At 53.0% G+C, this 9,577-nt stretch overlaps 1 protein-coding gene and 1 pseudogene across 1 annotated transcript in view; one reads left to right on the top strand and one right to left on the bottom strand.

The window, feature by feature from the left end:
- LOC132340564 (uncharacterized) overlaps positions 1-9,577 on the top strand; it is a 141,199-nt gene that overhangs the window by 40,359 nt on the left and 91,263 nt on the right. The gene's annotated exons all lie outside the window — the stretch shown is intronic.
- On the bottom strand, positions 602-9,418 carry LOC132340536 (zinc finger protein 184-like; annotated as a pseudogene).

Genomic DNA, 9,577 nt, shown 5'->3' on the forward strand with positions numbered 1-9,577 from the left:
TGGCCATGTCCCCACGTGTCACTGCCCATGTCCCACCATGTCCTCACCCACGGCTGTCTCCCCACCATGTTTCCATCCCTGTCATTGTCCCCCACATCTCCATCCATGCCCGTGTCCACCCATGTCCCCACAAATGGCCCCATCCCTGTTCATGTCCAGGTGTCCCCATTTCACTCTCCAGGTCTGTGTCCTACTATGACCACACCCATGTCTTAGTTCAGTGTCTATTTTTACCTCAATATTGAATATTTTAAAGCAATAAAGAGAAAATGAAAACAAAATCAAGGCCAAAGAAAAGGATTTCCGTGTCCGTGCTGGCTGAGGATCCATGTGCTTGGGTAGAAGGCAAGAACGTTTTTTGGTGGAGTTTCTATCCCACTGTCTCCAAAATCTTGGTCTTTTCCCCAGTTTTACACCATTTGGCTGTAGAAGACACCCTTGGCAATAGGAAATCAAAGTCGTGGAATCCCTGAAGGTGGAAAAGACCTTGTCCTGGTTCAGGGCAAATTTGGGAGAGAACTTCCGAAGGGGTTCCTCTAGAAAGCAGATTCAATCGAGCACTCCCACAACTGGTTCAGGAAAAATAAAATACCTCCTTGGAGAAAGGTGGAGAAAACTATTTATTAAACAATAAAACCTAAACAATATTAAACAATAAATCCTCTTGCCATTCTAAAAGAGAGACAAACTCACAAAGTCCCTCCATGGGCTGTAGCTCAGCTCACTCAGTCTCTTATCAGTCCCTCCGGTGCTGGAAATGCCACAGCCCAGGCCCGGCCCGGTGGGCCACAGGTGAGAGCTGCCGGTGCTCTGCTGGTGTTCAGGCCAGAGCAGGTTTAAACAGGTCCAAAGAAAAGTGGAAAAAACCACAGTTCAGGGAACTTCTTTGCCTCAGCTAGCTAAAACTAGCTAAAAGCAAAGGAGAGCTCTGTCCCGCTGTCTGTCCATCTGCAGGCAACACACTGCAGGAGCAGGAATGTGGAGGAGTGAGTGCAGTGTCTGAAAACAAACTGTGCACTGCTTCTCTCCCCCTTCACTCTCAGGACAAGTCTAAAAGGTGCAAAACTTATTATTCAGCATAAAAACAACAAGACAACTGGGGATACAAGCATCATATAGTCAACCCAGAATGTACCTCCAACACCATTCAGTACTCCTTGATGTCACCAGAAGACAGGATTGAATGCTAAAGATTTTATGGGGTTGAAAGTCGACAAATCTGCTCTCCCCAAGGAAATCCCATTGTTGGCCTGCCTCCTGATGGATGTTCCTGCCACTGGGTTTATCTAGGTGCCTTCAGGGAACCAGGAAGATGTGGAGGCCCCAGCCAGATGCCTTCCAACTTGGATCACCAGGACCACGGATCACGAGGGCTCTGCCCAACGGGGGTCACTGCGGATCATCCAACGCGGATCCTCGCATGGGGGATGGAGCTGGAGCAGCGCACGAAGCTCTTCCCACACTCGGGGCACTCACAGGGCTTCCCTTAGTGGCGCCTCCGTTGGTGTCGGGTCAAGGTTGAGCTTGAGGAGAATCTCATCCCACACTCAGGACATTTGTAGGGCCTCTCCCCGGTGTGGATGCGCCGGTGCATGGTGAGCTGGGAGTTTAGCTTGAAGCGCTTCCCGCAGTCGGAGCAGCGGAAGGGCCTCTCCTCTGTGTGAATCCGCTCGTGTTTGCAGAGATCGGAGCTCCTTGGAAACCTCTTCCCACACTCAGGACACTCGTAGGGCTTCTCCCCGGTGTGGGTGCGCTGGTGTTTTCTCAGGTCAGAGTGCCACCCGTAGCTCTTCCCACATTCCAAGCAGGTGTAGGGCCATTCCCCCATGTGGATCACCTGGTGCCGAATCAGGGCTGAGCTTCCTCTGAAGCTCTTCCCACATTCCCCACACTTGTAGGGCTTTTCCCCAGTGTGGATCTTCGGGTGCTCCGTCAGCTGGCACTTGATGCTGAAGTTCATCCCACATTGCCCACACTCGTAGGGCTTTTCCCCAGTGTGGATCCTCTCATGTTTCCTCAGGCCAGAGTTGTATCTAAAGCTCTTCCCACATTCCCCACACTCACAGGGCTTTTCCCCAGTATGGATTCTCTGGTGTTGCATCAGGCTCCCCTTCTGGTTGAAGCCCATCCCACATTCCCCACACTTGTAGGGCCGTTCCCCAGTGTGGATTACCTGGTGCTGCATCAGGCAGCCCCTCTGACTGAAGCTCTTCCCACATTCCCCACACTCAAAGGGCTTTTCCCCAGTGTGGATCCTCTGGTGTTGAGTCAGGACAGAGCTCTGGCTGAAACTCTTCCCACACTCTCCACATTTAAAGGGTCATTCCCCAGAGTGGATCACCTGGTGCTGGATCAGGCTGGAGCTCCAGCTGAAACATTTCCCACACTCCTCACACTCATAGGGCCGTTCCCCAGTGTGGATCACCTGGTGCTGGATCAGGTTCAAGCTCCGGCTGAAACCCTTCCCACATTCCAAGCACTTGTGCGGCTTCTCCCTGCCATGAGGCTTCTCCACCAGCTCTGAGCTCCGGCTGGATCTCCGGACACCTTCCTGGCTCAGGGGGGCTCTTTCCTCCCCGCAGCTCCCTGGGCTGGGTTTGCAGCCCCTCCTTGTGCGAGATCTCCAGGGCTTTTCCTCCTCCTCCATCCAGACATTCCCTAGGAATGAAAAATCCTGGTTTGGGGAAAAAACAAGAGGAGAATGCCTTGGACTCCTTCTCCCCTTTATCTCATGAAGTCATTGGGAATCTTGTGTCTGTAAGAACCACCAAAATACTAAGATTGAGTCCAAAAATTCTCCAAACAAAGACACAGATCAAAAACTCTCCAAACATCATGATTCAGCAAAACCCCCTTCCAAAATATAAAGATTCAGCCCCAACAAAAAACCAAAGCACCAACATTTAACCCACAAAAGCTCAGAAACATCAAGATTCACCCCTGTGAAAATCATGGATCCCCCTCCCTGGTCACCTGCTGCATGTTGGGGGGAGAAACACGCCTGGGGCAGGAGGGAGGTTGCAGATACAGGGAGGGGTGAAACCTCCTGTTTCTGCTCCTCCTCCTCCTGTGTCTCTGCTCTTGCTCACACTCCTCTTCCTCCTGCTATTCCTCCTTCTCCAGCACAATCCCACCTTCTCCTCCCACATGCAACATTTGACCATTTTGTTCCTCAACCCTGCTTCTCCTTCCCTTCTCCTCCTGCCCCAGGCCCAGCACCCACTGCCGGCTCCCTCTTCCCCCAAACCCACAGCATCCCACCGCAGGGGCAGGGATGGAGCTGGGGCAGGTCGGGCTGGGGCAGTGCTGGGCTCTCGGCCGCTTCCGCCCGCACTCGGTCCCCACTGCAGCCGCTCCCGCCAGGACAGCGTGGGGGGGTCCGGCCTTGGCACTGCCCCACTCCCACCTCCCCAAATTCCCCTCGTGGGGGGCGCTGGGGCGATGACGCTGCAGGTGGGGAACGCTGGGAGCTGCGGGTCTGCCTGGACACTGCTGGGTCATGAGTGCCACACACTCTGATTGTGTGAGCACTGCCTGAGGGCTGGGGCTGCTGCAAGGGGGACACCCCGCTCCAGGGGGGATGTCCCGCAAACGAGGGACCCCCATGAAAGGAACAAGAGGAAAGTGTCTTTGCAAACAGATGCTGTGAATCTGATTAAAGATAGAGCCAGGTACAAAAGGAAGCAACAGGAGAAGCCATCAGTTTCAGAAAATGTTATTAACTGATGACACTGACTGCTGCTGAGCCAAGGTCATGCCAAATTCATGAACTTCGAGAAGAACAACAATGAGCCATGAATATCGTTTGCTATACAAAAGTGGGAACCCTATCAAGGGGGTATGCAGTAGGTGGATTGGGATGTTTGTAGCTCTCAAGTACTCCACCCAATGGGGAGAGGGAGATGTGGCTGGGAAAATTAGGATGAAAAGGAGGCTGTGTCCTTCAACAATAGGAGAGACCACATGGAAAATGTTTCATGGCATCTCCCTTTTTTTAGGAATGTAATTACTTTTACAGGACTCCTCTGGCTGCTTTGTGGACAGAAACCTCTGGTGATGTCAGTTTTTCCACACAGCTTGGAGCTCGTCCAGAATTCCTTCCACCATCCCAAGCAGCCGGCAGTGAGTGCAGCTGAAGGTGCCTCACCCAGTTTGGGGGATCGGCTCCCTTGGGTGGCAGCGGCACCGGGGATTGATTGGGTACCCGAGAGTGACCAGGAGACAGACGAGTGACACATCAGGGGGGCTCTGAAGAGTCAGCAGGGAGAGAGCTCTGGAAATCTCATCAGTGAGTGCAGTGGGATCTTCCGGGAGTGAACATGGCAGGGCACCCATGGAGGGTAGAAAAGGGAAAGCCAGGAAGGGGTCCTGGCCAAAGGGATGATGATCCCAAAATATCTCTGGAAGGTCCCTTGGGAGAATGTTGAGGCAGTTTGCACATTCCCCCAGAGGTAATTAAGGACATGGATACCCAGGGGGGCAATAAGGGAAGTGGAGAAGGGATTTGGACAACAGGGGATGGATGGTGTTGGTGTGCTGGGAAGGGATTCGGTGAAGGGGAGTGTGCAACAATATGGATAAGGCAAGAAGCAGCAGTAGGAATCTCTTTGGGAAGGAAAAGGATGATGCAAAATCAGAGGAAGAGAAAAATACTGAGGACTGGGATGTTTTTCAGCAGGGTCTTAGCCTCAAAACTTTTTAGCTGATTCAGATCATTTGTATCCCCAGTTTCCAGGACAGGAAATCAAGCAGGTCAGGATTTCAGGGGGTTTCTCTGTGGTGGGCAGAGGCAGCACTGGGCGCAGAGGTGCGGGACCGGGAGCACGGGCTGGGGGCCTGTGGGGAGCTGTGGGGCCGGGCCGGGGCTGTGGGGCAGCCGGGGCTCAGTGCCGGGCACTGCCTGACCCCACCAGCCCCGGGCAGGGCCGGCAGTGGCCCCCGGCCCCCAGGAGGCTGCGGGACGCCCCGGCCGCTGCCCGGCCCCGCGGAGCTGCCGGCCCTGCCCGCCGGGGGGGCACCTTTGGACACTGCGGCAGGACAGGGACCGGCTCTGGGATACGGGCTGGGGAGGGGACCCTGAGCACAGGGAGCAAGGAACATCTGGGAAATATGGATTATACGTGTAAGGATCGAGATTATCTTTTAAGGATTTGGTTGGGGTCACTGGAGAAACAAATGATTTTGCAGAAAGCTCAGAAGCTGTCAGAGGATGAGCACGCACAGGCACTGAGGGGGGCTGCAGGAATGGCACAAGAAGGCCCTGCAGCACTTGCGCACAAAGGCACAGCAGAGGAATGCAAGAAGGGAGCAGAAAAAGGCCAAGCTGAAGGCAAGGGCCAGGGCACAGTTCCTACAGCTCTTGAGGGATCAACCCCAGGGCCCAAGGGGGCCCCAGCACCCAGGGGATGGGCTCGGCCACAAACACCTGGCAGAGGCATTGCCCTCCTCAGCAGGGGAGAGCCCACCCAAACTGCCCCTGGCAAGGAATCAGGGCTCCAGCTGCAGGGCACAAGGACACTGCAAGCAGAGACAGCAGCACCCTCAGGACGAGCAAGTCCACCCCTTGATGGACATGGCTTGGCAGGGGTGTCACAGCTCCCATCACACCAGGGACCCACCACACTGGAGCCCTTGAGAACATTCAGGCTGGGTCTGCATTGAGAAGAGGCCTTTCCTGATGGACACAGGGGTCTCTCAACCCACTCTCAATCTTAGACCTATGGGGGGGAAAATGCAAAAAAATGTCTTTGAATATTAATGGGAGAATTGGGGAAAATGAGGAGGAGTGTTTTATTGAACCACTATTGGCAGATGTGTGGGATGAGTTTGAAATGCATTAATTTTTATTTGCTCCTAATTGTGATTATGATTTACTGGGAAGAGATTTAGACACTAAATTGGGAATGCAAATTAATATTATAAAAGGTGATACAGAGCTTAGTTCTGTTGTACCACTGTGTCAGATGTCTGGCAAGGCCTATGCTGAAGTGAACCCAGAAGTGTGGGCAGCCCCAGGCTGTGGCCAGGATCCTGTCCCTGTGAAATCTCTCCCACAGGAAGCTGGGCTGGCACTGACCCTGCCTTGGGACTTTGCTGTTCCCAACACCCACCCAGGACATCGGCTCCTGCCTAAGGAGTGCAAAGCAGCACCACTGGTGGCCAAGTGCCGTGGCCCATGCCAAGTGGCCCTGAGGCCAGAAACAGCCACCAGCACAGCTGAACACGGGGGACCCCTCAGCCTCCCTGAAGCCCCGGAGATTTGCACTTCCCACCTGCAGCAGGAGGATGGGAGGCCCCACTGAGCCTGCCCTGAAGGCAACGCAGCAGCAGCCAGGGCTCCACAGCTGGCCCAGCCCCTGGGCCTGCCCACAGATCCTCTGCTGAAATCCTCTGCCTGCCCACCCTCCTCTGGCATCTCCAGCCACTGGGGCCAAGCCTTGCTGGCACTGCTGCAGCTTCAGTGCTCTCTGGGCCTGCACTCGCCACAGCTGCTGGGGAACACAAGGGCACAATTCCACTCTGGGGCTCAGGTACACTCACACACTGGGCTGCCTGGGACTGGATCGTTGCAAAATATACCAAGTTTATTTCTTCTAAATCTTATTTCCCTGCTCAGAAAGGTTTCCCTACTCAAAGGTTTGCCGTTGCCTTGGGGAAAGAAATTTTAAAGTTTTTTTTTAAGGGACGTTACACCACTCAACAGAGATGAGTTTAACATCTCAACAGACTGGGAACAGCCAAAAAGATAGCCACAGAGATAAGGACCAGCAACAAAACATCAATGCCCAGCAGTAAACAGCAACCAACAGCTACCCCAGACACTGCCCCCGGCAGAGCTGGAGACACCTGGTCTGGAAAAGGCTGAGAAGGAAATCCAGGAGTGTGCACCTAATTAACATCCGAGGGGAAGAAATCCAGGTCCAATAGGAAACTAAATACTAAAAACTACACAACTTGGAAGCAATGAACATTAAACCAGTGAATTTAGATTGGTTCAGGCTGTAGAAAGTTTAGGAAAAATCTAGTAAAATTTACATGTCATGGAATGATTTTCTCTGCACACCCGGGCTATGTGTGGATGAAATTATTTCTTTTGCACATCTTTGCCAGAACCAAGGAATGCCTCGACTCTCTAACACTAAAGATATTCTTGGAGAGTTTTTGTTTTCCCTGCAGTTTCAGTGACAAGATTAAAACATGAGAATAATTTTTCATAATAATCCCACTTTATATTGTCAGGTAGGTTTGGGACAGAAGTGTGAGAATCAAGTTTTAGTCTGGGTTTTTCGATGATCACCTTTAGGCTGCATTCTGAAAAACTACAAGAGCTTTAAAAGTGACCATTTAATTCATAAACAGTTAATAGGTGTTTAAATATTGTTTAAAGAAATAAACAGTCCCAAAAACAAAACAAAACCCAAACCAAACAAAAGAAAAAAAAAAAGCAAACAAAAAAAGAAGCAGATTCTGGCGGGGGCACCTGTGAGTGGTGGGATGGCTGCTCTGGAAGAGAAGCTTCATTCCAGGCAGCCTGGAGAGGGGCTTTAGAAACGCAAATTAACACTGCAGGGCAAAGTGTGGACAACCCACCTGGGTCTCTTGCCTGGGGCAGGAATTGGGCTGATTTCCTCTGCCCCTCACCCCAAGCTCTGCCTGCTTGCACAGATGGAATTTGCACAGCTCAAGGCAGAGCCCGCGGTGAGGAGATCTGACTCTGCAACAGAAACGGGTGAAGCTGCAAAGGGAAACAGCAAAAGCAGAATGTCCTGAAAACTACACTTAAAAAAGCTGGGGGTGAATCATCCCTCTGCCCACTGCAACACCTGCTGTCATTGTCTGTGTTATATAGGGTGTATTAGATCAGTTTATTTTTGGATTTGGTGGGGGTCTTTTGTGTTTTTCGGTTATTTAGGAAGATCAGTTAGGAATCCAAGAATGTGATGTTTGAATTACAGAAAAGCAGTCAATTGATGCAGTCCTGGCTCCTGAGGGAGTGCCCAAAAATGGGGAAAACAGCAACAGCCACCAGAACAAATCCTACAACAACATGGACCAGCCCCTGGGAACACTAAACAATACATATCAGGAGCCACAGAACCCATTTCTCATTTCAATGGCATCATTAGATTACAAGCTGTCCTCAAAATAATAACCAACCAGACAGCTCCAGCTCCTGACCAATCCACTGAAATGAGGAACACAACATTTCACCAGGGGATGGGATCAGATCATCTGTTAGCAGAAAAAGGTGGAGTTTCTGGAAAATTAAATGTCTCAAACTGCTGTTGGCAAATAGATGACAAAGGAAAAGTGGGGAAACAGATAACAAATGAAACAAGAAAGTAGCTCATGTACCAGTCCAAACATGGAAAGGATGGGTATGGAACACAGTTTTGTGGCTCCCTGGCAGACCATGGGTTAAACGAACACAGTTTCTCCTCTTATGTGCTACAGTAACTCTCATCTTTTTACCATGCTCCACACCTTGAGAGTGCAGCTCATTCAGCAGGCGAGCCAGGGGATGCAGGTGGCAGCCAGGCCTCGTGATCCAGAAACGGCTACAGAAGGACAGGGAATGAGGGCACTGAGAATAATCCCAAAATCAAAGAGGACCCAGGAAGAAAAAACAGAGTCAATTAGTGAATCTGTTTGGAGATAGGGCCAGGGACTTGTAGATAAAGAAGTAACGGGAGAAACCATCAGTTCCAGAAAATGTTACAAATTTACACGGACACCTGCTCAAAGTCCCGCTAGATTCCTGAACTTCGAGAAGAACAGGGACTTAACAGAGCCCGTGAATATCGGATGTTAAACAAAAGTGGGGGTGCACATTAACGAGGACATACAGCAGGCGGATCGGGAAGTCTGAACCTTCCAAGCACCTCAGCCAGTGGGCACAGGGAGAGGGAAATAAGGCCGGGAAAATGAGAATAAAAAGTAGGCTGCGAACTACAACAATGGCAGAGACCGCACGGCAAATGCCCCACGGCCTCTCCCTCTGCTCAGCAATAAAGTCACTTTTACAGGACTCCTCTGCCTCCTCCGGGCACAGAAACCTCCGCCGACGTGAATTTCCCCGCACAGCCCCGGCGGCGGGGCAGCCCCCTCTGTCCCAGCCACAGGAACCGGGCCGAGCCAGCGCCGCTCCGGCAGCGGCTCCTGCCGAGGCAGCGGCGGGAAGGAGACCGCGGGCAGCCGCTCCCGCAGCGCCCTCAGCCCAGGGGCAACACGGGCCGGACACAGCACAACCAACCCGCCTGAGCCCCCTGCCGCCCCCGAGACCCGCAGCGAGCCCCGAGCCCCCGCACAACCCAGCGCGGCTCCCACCTGCGCTCCGGCCGCCTCCGAGCTCCGCCGCCGCTCCCGGGCCCGCTCCGCCAATGGCGCCGCTGCGCAGCCACAGCCGCCCTCAGGCCGGCACCGGGGCCCTGCACCGCCCCCTCCCACCAATCAGCACGCCAGAACCGCGACTGACGGCACAACCGGCCAATCGCAGCCAGGGGCGGGCTCTGCACACGGCACAGCCCCGCCCCGCGCTCTCAGGGTCCCCCTGGGCTGCGTGAGGGCGAAGCCGGAG

Source organism: Haemorhous mexicanus, chromosome 32 (genome assembly GCF_027477595.1).
Source record: "Haemorhous mexicanus isolate bHaeMex1 chromosome 32, bHaeMex1.pri, whole genome shotgun sequence".
NCBI classification, from domain to species: domain Eukaryota; kingdom Metazoa; phylum Chordata; class Aves; order Passeriformes; family Fringillidae; genus Haemorhous; species Haemorhous mexicanus.